Source organism: Pyrgilauda ruficollis, unplaced genomic scaffold (assembly GCF_017590135.1).
Source record: "Pyrgilauda ruficollis isolate IOZ18807 unplaced genomic scaffold, ASM1759013v1 scaffold12, whole genome shotgun sequence".
Lineage (NCBI taxonomy): Eukaryota > Metazoa > Chordata > Aves > Passeriformes > Passeridae > Pyrgilauda > Pyrgilauda ruficollis.
The window spans coordinates 6805950-6826047 of NW_024510321.1; the positions used below are offsets into that span (position 1 = coordinate 6805950).

The 20098-nt window shown below is 38.6% G+C and overlaps 1 protein-coding gene across 1 annotated transcript in view; it reads right to left on the reverse strand.

The window, feature by feature from the left end:
- The window catches only part of PTPRN2 (protein tyrosine phosphatase receptor type N2), a 630254-nt gene that overhangs the window by 58466 nt on the left and 551690 nt on the right, over positions 1-20098 (reverse strand). The window lies entirely within an intron of this gene.

Sequence of the window (20098 nt, forward strand, 5' to 3'; positions counted from 1 at the left end):
TTAATTATTATTAATATATGTTGTTAAAGATTGTACATTGCATTCAGTTAACTGTATTGGGAAAAGCATCACCAAAGAAAACTGTCTGTGGCAGGAATTATGGGCCTCGAAGTATCTTGGTGCTGGTCTTAAGATTTTGCAGATCTCCCAAGGCTAGAGCTCCAACAGTGGATAGGAATTCAGCTCCAAAGATTTGAGAAAAGTGAATCTAAGCCCTTTTCCTTCACCCCATGGATCAGAAGATAATCCAAGTATGTGAGGGGAGAAGAGCAGAAAGCAGGAAGAGTGGGGAAACCCAGAAATCTTCCCTTCCCATTAACATGAAAATTAAGAAAGTGATCACCTGCTTATACAGGCTCATAACCTTGCAGAGCTTCTACAAGAAGCAAGAGAACCATCTCACATTAAACCCTGTTCGTATTTGTAAATCAAACACCATATTGCCTGTACCAGGTAGGCTGAAATTAACATTCCTAAACAGATTTAAAAGGACAGACCATTCAGGAGATAGGCTCAGGGCTGGGGTCAATAGCAGAGCTTCTGGCCCAAACATCAGTCACACTGGTTATTGTTGGAACCTTCTCTAATATAGCCCAATCTGTAGCAAACCTTGTCTAGAAAAAGCTCCCAGAAAGGATTCACTGTAAAGCATAGAAAGCACTTTAATTGCTTAGAAAACCCTTTCCATAGACAATCTTTCTGATGCTGAATTGTTCTTCCTAAATGTGCTTTAAGGAAGAATGGCTCTTGTGCCCTCTCTACAGGTTTAACAGAAGGTGTAAAAAGCTTGCAGCTTGTCCTCTGCCAAACAGGAGCTCTGCTGTTGTGCCACTGTGCTTCCCACCTGGCTGGCAGGGCAGGATACAGCTCCCTGTTGCAGCTTGAACAGTTTTTTGATGACAAAGAGCCCCTGACACACAGCTTTGTTTGGTGCAAGGTTTATTGGGCGCTGTCTTTACACAAGGTTTGTAAATCAAACCTGGTACTGAAAAACCAATTCAAGAAGCGACGCTTCAGAAGGGACGCCTTTAAGGACACAGAAAGATATTGCATTAGAAGAAAGGTTTCTAAAGGAGGTAAAAAATAGTGGTGGCCTAGATACAATCAAAACACCTATTGTGTGATTGCTTCTTTTCTATAATGAAGGAAGAAGCATTGCAGTGGACAGAGCTGTGACCTGATGGATGTGGAGCGGGGAGAGCGGCGTGGCCCCGGTCTGTGTCAGGGTGTGGGTCTGGTAACATGTTCCCAGCATTAACTTGCAAGTTAATAGGAGGAAACAATCCTCTAATAGTTTGTTTTTTCCTTGTCAAAAGGCTGTTGCTACCGGGGAAAGGAGGGAGAATAAAGATCCTGTTCTTTTCTCCTAGCAAATCTGTGCCTGGATATGTATACTGGAATCATAGGGAAAAAAAAAAAAAAAAAAAAAGATAATCCCTCCAGAGCAGAGGCTTGCTGGTATATAAGAATTTTTATGAGGCAAAAGGAAAAAATAGTAAAATCTAACAATACCACAGAGCCAAGACTGCTGGCTTCAGAGCAGCTGTTTAGCATGCAGCAGAGATCAGGCAGTCAAGGACCAGCCCGTAGCATCTTCCCATTTTAAACCACAGTTTTATAATCTGATTCATTTTGACATGCCCATCACCAATGTCCCACAGACTTCAGGGACATTTTATGCAGATATACAGATCTGCCAACACTGAATCTCTCCAAAATCCTGGTAGGTCCACAAAGCTGTAGGAAAAGGGCCATGAACATTTGCTTCCTAAGGCAGGACTGAATGTAGTAAGGAGCTTTCTGTTAACTCCAGCTTGTCTCTCTAATGATTTCAAGGATTGTATTTTAAAAAGAAATTTAATTTCATTTTTAAATAATCTGATCTGTCACAGTTAAGGTAAAGTTTACAGTTAAGGTAAATTGACTGCTTTTATTGTACATGAACTTTCAAATAACTCAATGTTCTTTAAAAGTTATTACTTCAACCTTCATTTTTCAGGTAATCTTGAGAGTAAAGATACATGAATTTTCAAATGAAAACACACTGAAATCTTTACTTTAACCAACCATTTTTTGTGTGGTTTGAATTCCTGCATCACATGGATCAGATTCACAGAGCACTTCCTGACAGACCTTGAAGAAGCGTTTGACTATTTGAATGGACCCATGGAAGGCTCTGCCCAATATGGACATCTGCTTTTCACATATTTTTAAAAGCTACTGAGAAAGAAGTTTGCTTTAAAACATTCAGGAGCCAGACAATTCCCTCAGAGTTAAGTAATCTTTCATTTACAGTCCTTCAGAGCCCCTACGCTCATCCCCACTTTGCTAAACAGAAGCTTAGTGATTTTGAAACACTCTCTTGGGAGCTGCTGGATGTACATTAAATTGAGTGGAACTTCTGATATTTTAGAGATTGTATGTCTACTCAAATCCACTCCTTAATTAGGATGTTTTGATGAGACATTCTGCAGTGTTTGCATGGTGCAAAAGAAATTCATTACCAACGTGTCAAACACGCACATGATTGTCCTTGTCCCAGAGCAGCAGGTAAAACAAATAGAGGTTGTCACCACTGTTATTGCAATGCTCCTCAAGCCTGCTGAAAAAAGCAGAGGTCTAGCCTCACCAATATGTGCACAACAAGGCAAGTCCTGCAATCCCAAGTATATGCTATTATTTAAACAAACACCATCTGCTTGCACAGGTCTTCTGATGCACCTTAAATTCCATTAACCTTAATTTTCCTTCTACAGGGCCTGACCTGTGAGGACAATTGGTAGCCCGGTCCCTACTTTCTCTTGTTTAGACAGGGGAGATACTCTTGCTACCAAACATGCTGTGGGGATAAGGAGGATGTGCTGATGTAATGAGGACAGAGTGGATGTATTATAAAATCCATTATTACTGTGTGAGACCTGCCAGTTGTAAGGCAAAAGGGGAGCTCTCAGCAAGAGGATGAAAAGCTGTCCCAGGGACAATGAATGGGCTGAAGAGACACTGCCAGTGGCACATGTTAAGACAGATTTTATGTGGCTGAACACAGGCACAAAGAAAGAGCACAGTGGCCTGATTTGGCTTTGGTAGAACATGGCTTTGTTAGAGCTTCCTGTGTGCTCAGCTGATGTTGCAACAGGGTGTCAAACTACTTTGGTTTTCTCTATTTTTTCTTTACTCTTTTATCTTTGGTTTTCTTTATGTTTTTCTTTACTCTTTTATCAAGAAGGATATCCAACACATGCTCTGTGACTAAATAAGGTCAAAAATCTAACTATTAAATTCTAATTAACTGGTCAATCTTTAAACCATAGAATCACAGAATCATTTAGGTTGAAAAAGTCTCTCAGATCAACTGCCAAGTCCACCACTAAGCCATGTTCCTCAGTACCACACCTATATGTCTTTTAAATACCTCCGAAGATAGTGGTGACCCCACCACTGCCCTGGGCAGTCCGTTCCAGTGCTTGACAGCCCTTTCAGTGAAGAATTTTTCCCTAATATCCAATCAAAACCTTCCCTGGCACAACTTGAGGCCATTTTCTCTTCTCCATCACTTGTTACTTGGGTGGAGAGACACAATACTTTTTTCAGAGAGAGTACGGTTTGCATCTGTCAAGACATTTGCTTTAAAAATGCCTATTTTATTAGCTGATGTTCAGTTGCCACAATTATTTTTGACAACATATTTCCAATACAGTACTTGAGTAGAAACCCTTTTCAGGACTGAGGATGCATCTTTCAGTGAAAATATGAGCAGCTCTCAAATTGACAGACCTTGACATGTCTAATCGAATTTGAAATGTCAGCTGAAGATGTGGATGTGAAATTATCTTAATCCTTGTGAATGGTGACTGTTCAAACCCACACTGTTGACCCAGCAGTGTGGGAACCACTGCTTTCAAACTGCTGCTGCTTTTCCCAGAGATGCAGAGGGCCAGGCAGTGGTGTTATGCTTCCCAGGGTTCCTCAGAAGGAGGAGAGGAAATTCTAGAGGAATTTGGCTTAGCTATTATATGGCAAATTGTGCAGAAAAAGACTATACTTGAAAACGTTTGTTTTGTATTCTTGTCAGTTAATTTAAATAATGTGGTTTTTTGCCTTTGTTCCTCGCTAACTCATGGGTTGTATCGTTCTGGCCCAGGATGCCCCAGAATTCTTGCTACTCTGTTTGAACTTCTTTGTGTTCTTTAGTACACATTGCATTGACTACATGTAAGAGGAATACTTTTCTGCATAAATCCAATTTGCTTTCAACACCTCATATGATTTTGTCCTTCCATTTTCTGGCTTAATACCTTATCATTAGTGGCTTCACAGTAAATTTCTCTGTTCCCACTCGTATTACTCACAGTACTATAGAATTCAGAGACAGAAGCAGCCTATGTGATTACTTGCTTCCAGGTCTTCAAATAATGTCATTTCTTGTACTTTGCTAGAATCTTTCTAACATTTGGCTGCTCTGTATCTAAAGCAGAAGCCTAAAGCACAGTTCATTATTACTTCTTGGGACTCCGACTGTTCTGAACTATACATTGTGTACCTGGAAATACACAGATATTTTCAATAAGGAACACTAGATCTCATTTGAGATTTTTTTTAATAGGGATGTCAACAATGTTGCTTTTCTCTTTCAAACTTAATTTGCTGCTCATTTTCACCAAGCCATGTATTTCAACTTTAGTCTGTTTGCTCAGAATATTCCTGTTCTCCACAATTTCTGCTTGTATATATTCCAATGTCTTCACAGATCATGAATTAATGGAACTGTGCAAATTATAGATACGTCTTCTTGTGACTCTTCAAAGATAATTTCTTTGTTGTATGTATTTTCAGGTTTAACACTTTCAAACTTTTGAATTACTCCTCTGTCATCATGTCTGTGCAGAACTTTAGACTGTGATGAAAGTCATTGTCACTTCCACTCATTTCCACATCATTATTTAAAAAGTTAAATATAACTGGATCTAAGAGCAACTCCTGTACTCTGCCAGACACTCCTAGACATAGCTTTCAATCATTACTTTTTGTATATCAACCTTTTGTCTCATTTCAATCCACATAAGTGTCCTCTAAAACACTGGCATTAATTTATCAATTAACTATTCATGATACAGTGTCATGACTTTATTAAAATTTGTATGTACAACATCCGTTGTTTTCACTTCATCTACTGGGATTTGTAGTTTTACTTAAATAAAAAGCAATCAGGTTTGTCCAGGGAAGATGTGCTTTTTAGAAAATTATTCATATTCTTACTCATTGTTCAGCTATCCAATGGAAAGGGTGAAGGAGATTAGCAAACACACAAAGGAAAGACTCCAGCCTTCCCCATCCTCTTAAATGACACCCTTACATTTATCTTCCTTTTATGCCCTTGAAAAATCTCTGTCTAGATAATCAGCAACTCCTTTTTTAATATGTGCTCCACTATTTTCTAGGATTGGAGTCTAGACTCAGGGAATAGCAACAGAAAAGTTAATTTCTCTTCTCTGTTCTCCCACTCTTCTTTTACAAATTCATTATTCTTCTATTTTGGTGCACACAAACTTGTCTAGAGCTGATCAAATAAAGCCCCCTGAGATGAGAGTCACAATCACAACCTGAGCCATATTCAGATCCTGCAGAGCACCACTATGTTTTTCTACACTTTTGAAGCATTTCTCACTTCCCAGCAGTTTCACAGTAACACTGAAGTTACTAGGGGGTCTTGCTTGCAGAAGATCAGTCTTTCTCCCTGAGCTGCCCCGATGTCCTTGCACAGACAAAACGCTGGGAAGTCACCACATGTTTCCATGAAGAAACTTCCAGTGGTGCTGAAACATGGGAGCAGAGCCAAACTATGCCCATAGTTTCCTACTTTTCTTCCTAGCAAAGCAAACCTTAAATAAATAGAGGGTGCACTATCTCAACCAATTTCAGTCTTTCCATCAACTAGCATGTTAAGAAAATAATTTTTTGCCAATAGTTAGTTGCTCCATGGAAGTCCCACGGTTGTTTCTGGTGCTCTAATCCAACCAACCCCCAGTAATGCAGAGCCTGTAACTGGTACCAAGACCAGCTCCGTCTCTGAAGCACCAATCCATAAATGTTAGGAATACCAGCTTTAATCTTAAATATCAAGTTCTTAAATATCAAGTTCTCAATATTAACTGCAAAGAAGTGTGACTTTACAGGGGTAGTTATATTTGGCTTATATAGACATATAAAATGAAAAATTCTGTTGTGGCAGCTCATTGTCAGTATCTCACAGAACTTGTATTTGGAAGAAATCTCAGTAAATTACCATCTGGCTATAAAGTCTCACATGCTCTCAATCAAATAGGGAGTGTTGTGCATCCCTACTTTACTGGAACCAGGATTTCATCACCTGATTAGTCAGTCATTTCAGGCTGAAGGCTCCTTTCTCTTTTGTAACTTGTCCTGTGCCATCCCAGATCTCCTGCTTACAGTAACCACAAATGAAAAAAGATGGGAAATAAAAACTTGGGAATTTGTATTTTCTCTTTGCAAAAGACACTGAGAAATTATTTTTCCTCCTCCATCTGCAGCCATATTACTACCATGATGTGTTTTGATCTAATAGTTCTCATATTTCTCAGGACATGATTACACCAGTGAAAAAAATAGTTTTGAAGCTTTTCAGTTAGGTACTGAAAAATGCTATGGAGCTCTACTTGTAATTTGGCATGAAACACTACTAATATCATACATAATATGGTAGGTGATGAAGGAAAACTTAAAAAAAAAGCCAGAGGGAGGCAATTCACTGACAAAGCAACTATTCAGTGTGGTTGAGAATAATATCCCTAGATTGCTTCAAATAGGTTGTATTATTTGGAAATAATTTAACTTCCATGGTGATACCAGCCAACAATAAAAACGACATTCCATAGTTTCAGTTTCATACTTTTAGATGGAAAGCTCATTGTAGACACCTAAGCATGCACACAGAGAGCAGTTGTACTTGCAGCATGCCATCTTAAATAATGTTAAATTTTTGTCCCTGGTTTGCTAGAGAAGTATCACCTCTGCACAAGCAGTGTAAGGCATTAGCTACCAGACGGGACCAGTGTGCAGCTTTGGCAAGAAAGGCTGTAATTCACAAGCATATTAAATGGCAACCTATGTTCTGTTTGCCTAAATTAACACACCCTTGATGCAGTGTACATCACCATCTCTCCCCCTCTTAATGCTCTGATAATAGAGTTTTGTAACTTGTAAAAGGATTACTTCAATCCAATCAGCAGGTGCTGGGATCAGTGTGTGTCACACAAACACTTGCTAATCCCTTTTCTTACAGCTACCAGCTGCCAAAGGTGTTCAATGAAATCCCATTGAAATGGATGGATACAACCTGGTCTGGACTGACACAGGTTGTCATCTCCGGAGGAGATCTTGGAAAATACATGTGCTCCTAAGAATTGCTTCAGCTGGAATGGTGGAGGCAGGTATACTTTTAAAAAATGCCGTGATGAAGTTAAACATTTAAAAAATTGAATGCTTCATTATGAAATATTTACTCTACCTGGCTCTCTAAATATAGCAGAAGATAAAGAAATTCACTCTAAAGGAATCCCTTCTTAAGGAATATGAGCTACTTAATGGTGTCTTCTAAGTCTTAAAATACAACCACCCTCATCTCCTCCTCCTTACCCCCTCTCTTGAAATCTAAATTATGCCTCTGAAGTTTCACCTCTGCAATTACTTTGCTTTAAATAAACCTCAACAAAAAAGAGAAGATGATTGCCATAAAAGGAATATAATTTGCTCCCTTACAATCCCTATATTTCTATAGCTCCTTCTTTTCCAACTGTCTGAAAGTGCTCACATTACTTCTGCAGGGGAGGCAAGTACCACTGCTGCTTCACAGATGGGAAATGGAAGGGCACAAACATTGAAATTAATTTTCCAGGGTCACAGCATATGCTCCTAAAACACTAATTTTTGCAGGAATATTCTTGACAGCTGTTTTTTAACCCCATCATCATGTTTACAGACATGGCTAAAAGTCAGGACACCTTAATGAATCCATATCTAAGAACACTTTTGTAATTACAAGTATATCAGATGTTCTGACTGTGATGGAATTAGTACAGATTTTGGTTTGGGGATTTTGTTTAGAAGTACATGGTCTGGTGGGTAGATAAATTTATGCACATGCTGAATGCTGTTTATGCAAAGACATGCCAAGGTAAATAATATATATGTAAAAGATGAATTATCCAAAAGCAGTTTCTAAAATTTCTGTACTTCTTATAGTAGATTTTACTACAAAAATCTCAAATAATAAATAGCCTTCACAAAAAGGAACAACATTACTTCAAAAAATTAAGGTCTAAACCTCTTAGCCAAATACTGCTATTTCACAGCATGGGATATGTTGTGACATTTTGTAAAACCAAAAATAAATGCAAAACAAGAAAAAAACTCAGCCCAAACCTCCCCATTAAAGACAGCTCTGCAGTACACGAACTGGCACCAAGGAGAGTGTCAGCTGAATTCATCAACTGAGACATTTTGGGAAGCATTTCTGGTAGCTTTGTTAAAATGTAAAAGCACAAGCATGTAAAAACTAGCTGGAAAACTAAACAAAAATATACAAATCAAGTCCTTTGACTCTTTGTGATAAATATTGACACCCAACACCATTCTCACAGAAAACTGCTATTTTCTTCTTACATATTAAATCAATTTTTTCAGATGATCCCTTCTCACTTCATTTTTTACTAATATTTTAACACCATACCACAATCCAAGACATATTTGTGATTCATTTATATGTCTGTTGTGTGTCTGAAATGAAAACTTTAAAAATATATTACTGCACACTAATTACCTGGTTGAAAACACAAAACTAAATTCCCTGGCTTCATCTCATAGCCCTGCTAACTCAATTAAGCATCTAAATTTGGGTTCCCTGTTGGATACTGTATTTTCAAATTTAAATTTTAATGAATTACAGTCTGTGTTTCTTTTCAGAGCACTTGTACAGTCATCTTTCTTTACTATATATATAACAATTACCAAGAGATAAATAAAGAATTCTGAAAACATCATGTTTAAAACTAATCTTCTCTTCAAGCATGGTCAAGTTCTACAGAGATAATGAGACCAGTAAAACCCATGCAACCATGACCAAGTATATCCAAGTGATACAGAACACGATGTGATTTATAGATAGTCTGGAAAAATATCACTGTGTTAGACACTGGCCATCTTGAGGGCAGACAGGAAAATATTTCTTTTATATACATAATACCCCTGCTAAAGCAAAGGGATAAGTACTTACTTACTGCTACTCTTAAACTTGTGAATAAAAGTCAAAAAGTGCTTCTCCGGAAAAAAATAATAACTCATGAAGGAAAACCCCTCTGCTTTTCTGGGGTTTTTTTTGGGTGGTGGGGCAAGGTAAGATATTGAACTGATAAGAGTTTGTACCTGAACACACACAGAGGCTGTAGAAAATTGAGAACAAGCAATATGAAATCCAAGAAGTCTTGCAATTCATGCTACACCCACAGCCTAGAGGCAGGCTATGCATATAAGCACAAGTGACTATCAGGTTACCTGGGAGAAAAAGCAGGGAAAGAACAGACTGGATAATCAGCTGCTTCCTTAGAAATCTCCTGTAACAGAGGCCAGACACTTCAAACTCCACAAACATCTTCAGTGACCACATCCTTGCACTCAGGACCATTTTGGAACCATGGAAGTTCCATGTTTGCACACAGAGAAGCAACACAATTAGTGAACTGCCAGTCCCATGGATGCAGAGCAAACTCAGTGCAACAGTAAAAAACAAAGAGCTTGACTACAGAACTCAGCTCAGAAAGCAGGTTGAATGAAAAACTGATTTTTTTAATGGTTGGACTTGATATTGGAGGTCTCTTTGAACCTAAATGATTTTGTGACAGCAGGAAATGAAGAAACTATTTTTTCACAGAAGCCCTTTCAGGACTTAAAAGAGACGACTGTGGGAGAAGACACTTCTGCCCTACCCCTTCCATGTCACACTCACAGGCATGTTGAAACAACATGCAGCAGGAGAATAAGCAATGCTGGCTGTGAGCAAGATGCAGCTGGCATCTACCCAGCTCCCAAATCTGGAGGAAGTGTCCCATTTTTCAGGTAACCTTTTATCTATGCACCATGGGATTTCCAACTGACGCTGGCCTAGCTCAAGTGATTCTCAAATATTTTTCTCATGAAAGCATTCAAAAGGCATTGTGAAGTGATGGTAGAAAAGCTTTAGAAGTGCATAAGCTGAAGACATCCTGCCTACTCCTGGGACTCTTGGGTTTCCATGGAAGCCAGTAAAGAATAACACTTGAAAGAAGTTTGAGGAACACTGGTCTAATCCACAGATGAAAATATTTGAAGTGACAGAGGGCAAAATAAGAACAAGGGAAAAACAATGTGATAGAGGACAGAAGAAGAAGCCAAGAACAGACTGTAGAGGTCAACAAAGAAGTGAGATGATGAAAGAAGACATGATGCTGCAAAGGAAGAAAGTCAGAAAAACAAAAACCAGAACACTGCTAAATGCTATGGGAAGAAGCAAATTTTGGTCATAACTGATAACTCTCAACATTTCTTTGCATGCTGTTTCTTTTCCTTGGAACCTTTCCCTTCAACTGCTGAACAAGGAGAATACATTGAGGGGGTGACAGCAGTAGCTTTGAGTATACAGTAAAAGTATAGCTGACTGTTAAACAGAAAGAAAAAGAGCCTAAAATTTGGTGCATGTGCATGATTGCTAAGGATTTAGCAGATTTGGCTTGAAGAAAACTGTTATCAATTCAGAAGAGACTCAAAAAATGTGTGGAAGGCATCCTTCTCCATCACAGAGTTATTTACTATAGACTTCACATCCTCAGTTTGGTTTTCACAAGCTTTTTTAATACGTATTTAATATCTTTCAGTCAGCTCTCCAAATATGGGATATTTTGCTCTTAGATAATGAGGTGAAAACTAAACTTGGCAGAATGAAATCTGACAAACCCAAGTCCAGAACTCCTTTACACTTCCACGTCTTAAAAAAGAGTAATAAGTGATTTTGAAGGGCAAAAGTATTATCCTTCAATACAATCCTTTTTCTGTTAAAGCCACTAGCATGAGTTGTGAGACCTCAGCACAGGGACACCAGGGAATGGGGGTCTAATCCTGGCTCTGTTTCCAACCTTAAGGTTTGTCTTGGTCAAGATGCTTCCCTGTCTGTGCCTGAGTTCCCTGGACCAAAAAGACAGGATAATGATAGCAACCTTTAAAAAGAGCTTTGAATCTACTTATCAAAAGTAGTAAATAAGCATTAGTTTATTATTATTTTGGTTACTAAAGGGAGTTGAAAGGGTCCTGATGACTTTACCCAAAATTTCTTTTGTCAGGCCCCAGAATCTTACCTGAAGGACAAAGTTTCTCAAAATTCAGTTATGAGGACATACACATGCTAAGTCAAATGATGGTGGATACCCTCAGATAGAGTTTTCTTGGTACAACAGAATTTCAAATGAAACAAAAGCCATCTATGGACTTTCAGAAGAAGTAGTGTATTAGGCACCATTAGTACATTTACTACAGCAATTAGACACTAACATGATGTTTTCAATCAAACTGGTCCAATGCAAACAAAGACACCAAAAGGTGAAAGAAGGCAATGAAAAATGAAGAAAGCGCTTTTCTCAGGCAGGTATTACACACACACACCTGAGAAGAAGCAGGACACGCCTCTGCTTTGAGCCACCACTGCCCTGGGCATCTTAGCTTGCTGTGGTTAATAAACCCAACCCTTCCAGGTGCCTTCCCCAGCAGCAGATAAAGCAGTAGATAAATAGCTGCATCAGAAATACTCCTGCATTTAGAAAAGCTTTGGGTTTGGATTCTGCATTAACTTCATCCTTGAAAAATTCCATCTTTTAAGTCCCCCATATCCTACCACACTGGCATGGTGACTGTGTCTTAATGCCATGGTCTACACAGTTTGTTATGATTCTTACAGGTTAAGAAGCACCCTTGATGCCTTTGGCCTAACACATAATTATAATACACACAAAACATGATTTTATATTAAAGTGTTTCTCTGGGTATCATTACTCCATGCTATTTAGCAACTGCTACATTTAAACTAAAATTCCTTTGGTATTGTCTGATGAATGAAGTGAATGCACACTTTAGGACACATCCTGCTGCAACAGTACTCCCTCTGCAAGACTGCTCCAAGGAACATTGTAGGACTACAGATAAAAGGTTAGTACTGCAACCTGGAGTTTTTGGGGTGAGCCCAGTGAAGTTCCACATGCTCCACACAGAGGTAAAGCTTAATCTCATGGTAGAGCAGGTACATGAGGGTTTGTTGTGTTGATGGTACTTCTACACACAGTGCATCTACTCATGCAAATAATGTCTTAAAGCATTTAAATTATCTCTATCTATTCTCCTGGTAAAATTTGTCACTGGCAAAGACATGTGACATCTTTTCCATTAGCTTTTCTCTGTGATGTGACACAGGCAGATTAAAAGGGTTCTTTAACATACACCTCCTCCAGTACTGATGTGGCTGAGACCACTGCAAATTAAATTTTATAAATTATCACTGCTGTGCTTTTCACCATTTATGTCACTATATATTCACAATTTCCTCATCCCGAGGAGCACAAACAGCCTTGTCAGCTTCACTTATACACTGCTGTAAGAGACAAAAATTGCAAATATTGCAAGGAAAAGTTTTAAAATTTAAAATGCTAAACAGTTTTTCATTAACACAGAAAAGTTGTATATATTGTATCTCTGCTCCCAAATATTTATCTATACCTATAGAGGATACTATTGCTGTTCATGGTATTTGTACACAAGCTTGCATGTGGGTATAAAGCACCCACCACTGAACAGTCATCTCAAGGCACATGATACTAAAACCAATACACAAATCCTAAAAATATACCAGTATTTAAAGGTATAAGAAGGCCTAAATAAACATGAAGTAACACTGTGTCATAAATATAACACCGAGATCCAGGGCCTGATTCTGACTGGGCTCCCACCCGCTAATCACTCGTCTGCAGACACAGCCGTGGGTGCAATTTCAGCTCTCAGATTTTCCTGCTGTAGCTTTTTTCCCCTTGTTATCTCAGAAGACATCTTCACTTTGGTGAGATGGATATTGAGCTACCATCCTGCTACACATTCTAGGAATATGCACACAGCAAGCAGCTCGGCATCAGCTCACACATGAACAGCCTTAGCTCCCATAAAATATTCATTCATTTAAAAAATATTTGCACCCTGCTGTCAAACTTAGACAAATTCATACTGAGCCTCAGAAAATAGCTGTTTTAATGGTAAATGATGTTCCAGAAACCTCTTTCAGGCTAAACACTCTCGTCAAAATTATTTTAATAAGAAAGATTAACAATTTCAGCATTAGCTGCTAATCCCCTTTCATTTGAAACTGTGCTGATAAAATTCTTTGCTTGTCATTCAAATAGTAAGTAATAATTATAGATTTGGGGCCTCCATCTCTTGCTTCATTAATAGTAAATTGCATGGAAGTCTGAAGCATAAAGTCAGCTTTGATACATCTCAAAATGCAATTTCCATAGCTTTCCTTAGCTATGTACAATTAATTACAGAGCTAATAAGGGGAATATGTTAATGAAAGGGAAATTATTCACTCAGACCACCTGGTCTTATCAAATTTCTTTAATATGTTTCCTTCTTTCTGTGAATTTGCATGACAGCAAGAACACAAATCATGGTGTGCATTGCTAGTCCTTTAGTATTTTTATTTGCAACCAGCTAAAGTCCATTTAAATTAAATACAGAAAGAATGAAAGAAGTAGTCAGTAGTAAATAACTGACTGCATTTGTTTTCTCAAGTTCAGTACCTTTATAATAGTAAAATAAAATCACTTAAACAGCTTTATAATTACCAGACTCTCTTCAATGCTGAAGTACAAATAATGCAGAGAAAAGAAGACATTGTCATCTTTTATTTTCCTTAAAGAAATGTGCTGCATGTGCACATATTTAATAAAAGATGTACAGAAATGTTCTTCAATTCACTGCAGTCTGACAGCTACAAGAGCTTAGTTGCTATGTGCAGTGGAGTTTTTGGATGTTCATGGGAATATTTTAGGTGGTACAAACAGCCCAGTCAGAAGGTGGCAAACTTTCACATAAATCATCTTAAAAATAACACAGTTGTGATACATAGTCAGAGAAATATTTTTTAAAGTTGGGTCAAATCCAGAAACCAACCATCTTCAACAAACCTCGATGGATTTACTACTGACCAGACAGAGGACAAAAACATTTGAGGACCTGGACATCAGCCCTCATAATCATTCCAGTAAGAAAAAGGGCAGAGAATAATTCCTAGAGCAATGGCAGGTTGTGTTTGGAGGAGGTGATGCTTGTGGGCAGTTTATCACCCCTCCCTTCTATTCTTAGTTCAACGCAAAGGTCCAACATACAGCCAGAAACAAGAGGCAGCTCATAATTCTCCCTTGCTATGAATAGGGTTTTCTTGGCCAGCTTGGCAACCTAAAGCAGCATTAGCTCATGAGTTTAGGAGAAGAGGATAAGGGAGACATGACAGCATTGAGGGAGAGCTGCCAACTGAAAAAAAAAAAAAAAAAAGTAAGAAATTACTCTGGTCTGAAACAAAAGGACAGTTACATAAAGGAGACAAACTCAGTATAATTATGTCTTTATAAAAGACATACTGGGGTAAGGGTGTAATATTTGAGGGTGGAATACTTTACCTGGTTTTGACCAAAAAGTAAAACAGTCCTGTTTTATTGAACAGCAAATAATATGTCATCCACTTCCAAGCAAACTTCACAGATTATTTTAATGTTTATGTCCTTATTTAAAAATGTTTCCACAGCTGCGTCGTGGGTGCATATGCAAAATTTGATCATCGCAGGAGCATTTTGTCTGTGTCCTACACATCAAATTTTCCAAATACCACCCAAATTCTGTTACCTTACTCAGAAAACACTGCCAAATTATGGTCTAATCCCAGAAGGAGTTGCAGAAAGCAAAGTACAAGTTTTTTTAACCTTGCCCTGAAGAACTTTGTTGAATCAGACTTTGTTGAATTGATGGAGGGATTGAACTGTCTTCATTACAAATAACCAGGCCATGCTCAATAACTTTTGCTGGCATGGCCCACACAAAGAGAAAGAGCTCTCCAAAATATCAATGGGAGTTCTCCTGGGCATCCTAAACTGCAACTGGCACAGCAGCGCAAAAACATGGTGCCAATATCATGTCTCTTTGGAAGCTATCATGAAGCAAGTCCTGGTTTCACCCTGAACTCTTACACGTTTTGTGGAGCTCTGAAGCTGTAGTCCCATTTACCACATGTCATTTGATCTTAGCAGTGTGCCATGTCTAGCAACCCACGTGAGTAATTTCTTTACCCCACGGTGAGTCAAAACTCACCACCTGCTCATATCTGAACTCTGCCACCAGCTCAGAAATACTCTGTAACATATATTGTCATCTTGGGTCTCCTGCCTGAGAAGTCTTCCTGAATTGCCCTCTTTCTAGTATCCTTCTAAACAGGCATTTCCACCTGCTAAATCCAAAATATGATTAACTGCTGCATCTGCTACAATGAGTTATCAAGGATTTAATGCATGATGTGAGCGTGCACAATAGGAAAAATACAGCAAGAGCACTTCATCACTGAGGATGCATTTGGAGCCAAAAGACAAGATCTCCCAGATAAATATTCATCTCCAGAAGACTCCACGGTTCATGAGACTCTCAGAAGCAGCTGAGTATCCATTAACATTCCTTGTCTTCAACCTGAAGTATCAAAACTGAGATAATTTTCATTAAATCCCCATCTATTGCTACTTGCTACAGCTGATACTTTCTTGCCGTGACATTACCTGGATGTCCTCTAGAAATGCAAGAAATCTGGGTGAAACAGAAAAAAGTCCAGATAGCCACCAAGATGTGTTTCAGCCAAGAAAATGATCTTTTCTTTTTACTTGGTGCACACAGTTGCATAACCTAGTTTTGTGTCACATATTTCTCCCAATGTAACACTTTCAAAATCAGTAATCTAGAATATTAAGAGAAATGTTTTCTTCATCTTTCTACTAAAAGCTTTAGGGAATGATGTGAGTTGGATAAAAGTGTTCAACCAAAGCAGCTTAAACAAAGCTGGAATAAACACTTTACAGTCAAATGACAGAGTAAGATGTAGTCACAGAAATTTGGTGAGTTATTTCTAATCATGAATACATTAGGGGAAAACAACTGGCAAGGAAGAATTTAGGGAAAAAAAAAGGTTTTGAAATTAATTTCATACTATGTTCAAGAAGAATGTTTTTCTCGATTTAATACTGACTCTGCAATTGTCATTATTTCCTAAGGCCCATTCAACAAAATTAATATAGAAAATGGGGAGTAACTTATTATGAAACAAATAAAATGGAAGAATCAAAGGGTAATGTGTTCATGAATATTTTTCTGAGTTTTATTGATGTAATCTATGTAGTACATACATCCATTTATTAGATTTATGGCTCTATTAGTAGAGCTGTTTCCATATGCCACGGGATTTTTTTCACTTTTCTTTGCAGCTTTTCTTTCCTCTTGTATCTCAAGTCCCAGCTTTAAACAACACGGGCAAATGCTTCAAAATAACTTAAACATTTAGGGAAGGGAAAAAAAAAAGTAAAATGAAGGGATAAACACAACTTCATCAGTAGAAGGTCTTTCAGGAGGCAGGCAGCTCTGCTTGTCCCTAAAAGCATGACAACTCAGGGAGAGATGGGTAAAGATTTTCCCATCCACAGTGTTTATGTCTTTTTGGGATATTGGCTATCCTGTCACAGAGTAACACAATTTATAACAGCCCTTTCCCTTGTGACTCCTTCTGTCCAACTGCTCATGATGAAATAGCCTTTAGGGCCAAAGCTTTCTTGGGACTTAATTTTGTGAGACTTCTACAACTATTTATACTGGCACAGCTGAAAGATAAGTTGGGATTTAGATCCACTTAGCACATGTGTAAGGAGTTTATGCTTTTAGCTTAACTTTGCCACTGACTTTTTTCCCTTCCCATATGAGGGAGGATTTTTTTCTTCATTTTCTCAGTGGCAAGCTTTTTTTAAACAGGGTATTTATATTCTTGAGATGCATGAATAGGTATTAATGCTGGTAGAAGGAGACGGTGGGAAAAAGAAAAAAATATTAGAATCCATTTAATTATCAAACAAATGATTGTGACAAAGACCTTGTTTTCCATACCTGCACTCCTCACCTTTGTCCCTGCCAGCATTAATCACCTCTGCAGCATCTGTGTCCCCAGGCAGAGCACTGCACTCATGCCCTGCGTGCTGCTTCGCTCAGGAGATGCTCAGTGTGTATATGGATTAAGGTCAAGGTGGAAAGTACACCTGCTTCTAGCTCAGTGCTATTTGTCCTTACATGCTGGAGCTTCTCTCTTCATTTAGAGAAGTGTGTTTAGGTGCCTTTTGCTCTCAATTTTATTGCAGCTTTAGGGATAAAATGAAGGAATTTCAGCAAGATGTAGTACATGATATAGCAAATACCTTTTCTTGTTGTAATGTGTCTTTAGTCACTCAGTTCTACATTATTTCATATTCAATTAAAAAGAATCTATAGCTGCTACCCTATAGAGCTTATTTAAAAAAGAATTCACTTCAAAAAAAATGCTAGTGAGGGGGAAATTGCTAAGAAACCATCAAAAGAGATTCAGAGAGTAGAGGACACCAATATAATCAAAAACCCCCAGGTTCAATCTTGGAAACTGTTCTGTCCCTGTTATCCTTCCCAGTCCCACAGCAATCCTGTCAGTGATTCAGCATCAAAACTAAAGTGGATGCAAAATTCAGCACTTGGGGTTTGCCCATTTTAGCAGCCCCAGGCCCCCACCCCATATCCCAAATGAAGGTTGTGTCACCTTCTGGGACACAACCTGTCCCAGGACTTGGACAGAAAGTTCTCACATGAGGCCATCCTTCACTCGTCTGTGGTGAATGTCCTCCTAGTTTTACAGGCATATTGCCAAAGACAAGGGAATTAAGCAGACTTATATCTCTTAGATAAAAGGCCATAGATTTCAGGCTCTAGTTCATCTGTTCCCATCACCTCATTCAGCCCAAATATGAAACTTTCTTCTCCTTCTGGAAAGTACATCATCACAAACAATCACATATTATTATTACTTCCAATACATAAAGCAGTTTCATACCCTCTGGGAGAGGATGTCTATGACTTCAGCTTACAAAAAATACTGAAAAAGACCTCTTGTAAATTCACACTTTCTGAAATTCTAATTTATGTGTAATGCTCTAAATTTTGCACATCTGTCTTTACAAGGAAAACCCTGCAAAACACAGAAAATCACTTCTTCTTCTGCAAATACCCTCTCTTATATGGTATTCACATAACAACCTCAGAATGTTATCACCAAAAGCATGCATTCCCTTCTTGCAGTACTCTTCTTCATTTAAAACATCATAAAATATTACAATTGTTTTAACCAAAAAAGCATGGTAATACATGAAGCAGGTGCAGGATCCAATCCATCTTGGTGCTGAGCTTGTGCTACAGCACAAACAAAAGAGACTCCTTCATGTAAACTGCAAACATCAACTGGATTGTGCAGGCACAAAGGAGGCATCTCAAGAGAAATGCACTCTCTGCCCAATTCTCTGGAGACCTTCAGAGGCACCTACTCCCTTCATCAACTAGAGGGGGAATTTATGGACTCAAGTCAACACCAACACTTCATTAAATGCCTAAAATATAGGAGCACAAGATAGGGAGACTAAATCTCTCCTGATCACTTTTAAACACCCTCTGGTTTTCTTGCTGGACTGCAATAGGAATTGTTGTCCTTTATTAGAACTTCTCTTGTCCGCTGCAATATAGACACACCCATGAGAATAAAGTGGGTGGAAATTTAAGGTCCTATTCTTTCCCTTGTTGTGACCTTCTGAATGATGTTTCCTTCCAAAACCAGTGGTGACCAAAATGAGGGTACACATCCTCAGTTGTTGCTCATGCTGAAACGAGCCAGTCAGCGCCACAAACATGACTGCATTAAACATGCTCCTCTAATTACACTTCCCAAAGTGCTTGGATTTTTTAGAAAGACAGAATCAAAATGTGCCATATGCGCCACCCTCCTGTTAGAAATGTGATGAAAAAGACAGTGAAAAGGAAAAAAAAAAACCTCTGAATGTTGTTATCACTGTCCTTCTGGGCCTCCTGAGCCCTCCCTGCTTCCTCCTGCCAACAGCTCAAACCACCTCACGCTGCTGGCAGCAGTGCAGAGGCATTGCCTTGCTGCACAGGGAAGTGGCAGGAATGCACGATTTTTCCCTTTGGAGGCTGGTTTCAGTCTAAGTGAGGAGACTGCCCCACAGCCACAGGGCTTGGAAGATTCCTGGTTTCTGCACGCCTCGAGCACTATAAACAATGGGCTAACAAGTGGAAAGTCCTCCAAGAAAACAGTACCTGTGGCCAACCCAAGCTCCAACAGACCCTCAGCTGAGACGACTTAGATATGACTGCAGGTATGACTGATAGCATTTTCCAGCAAATTCAACAGCTTTACAGAAATATTTCTGGCCAATGCTACCTCTGAATAAGATTACATGGAGTCATTCAGCAGTCACACACTTCTAAGCTATTTTCATTAAAGTTTTATTCTGTTTATGAATAAAAAAAATTATTTCCTGCTGCCACTTTACACAGTAATCCATTGTTTTATTTTCTCTAGGGAGATCCTGGCACCTATGAGCAATAAGTACTGAGGAGCCTTAGCTCAGCTAACTACTCCTTCACTGCACATTGTGGAGCTCAAAAACACATTTACAGACTTATAAGTGCATTTACCCTGCAAAGCAGAGGGTATTTGCCATTCTCACTAGGCCCCTTGCTAGTATTTCTCATGGCTTTTTTGGGCACTGAGATATTTTTCAAAGGAAATATCTACGAAATTTAAAAGGAAGAGGATTGTGGCAGAGGGAAATTAGAAGAACTGAAAAATGTCTTTTACTGAATGGTATAAAAGTTGCAAAGTATCTCCTCACACTCCTCCACTTGT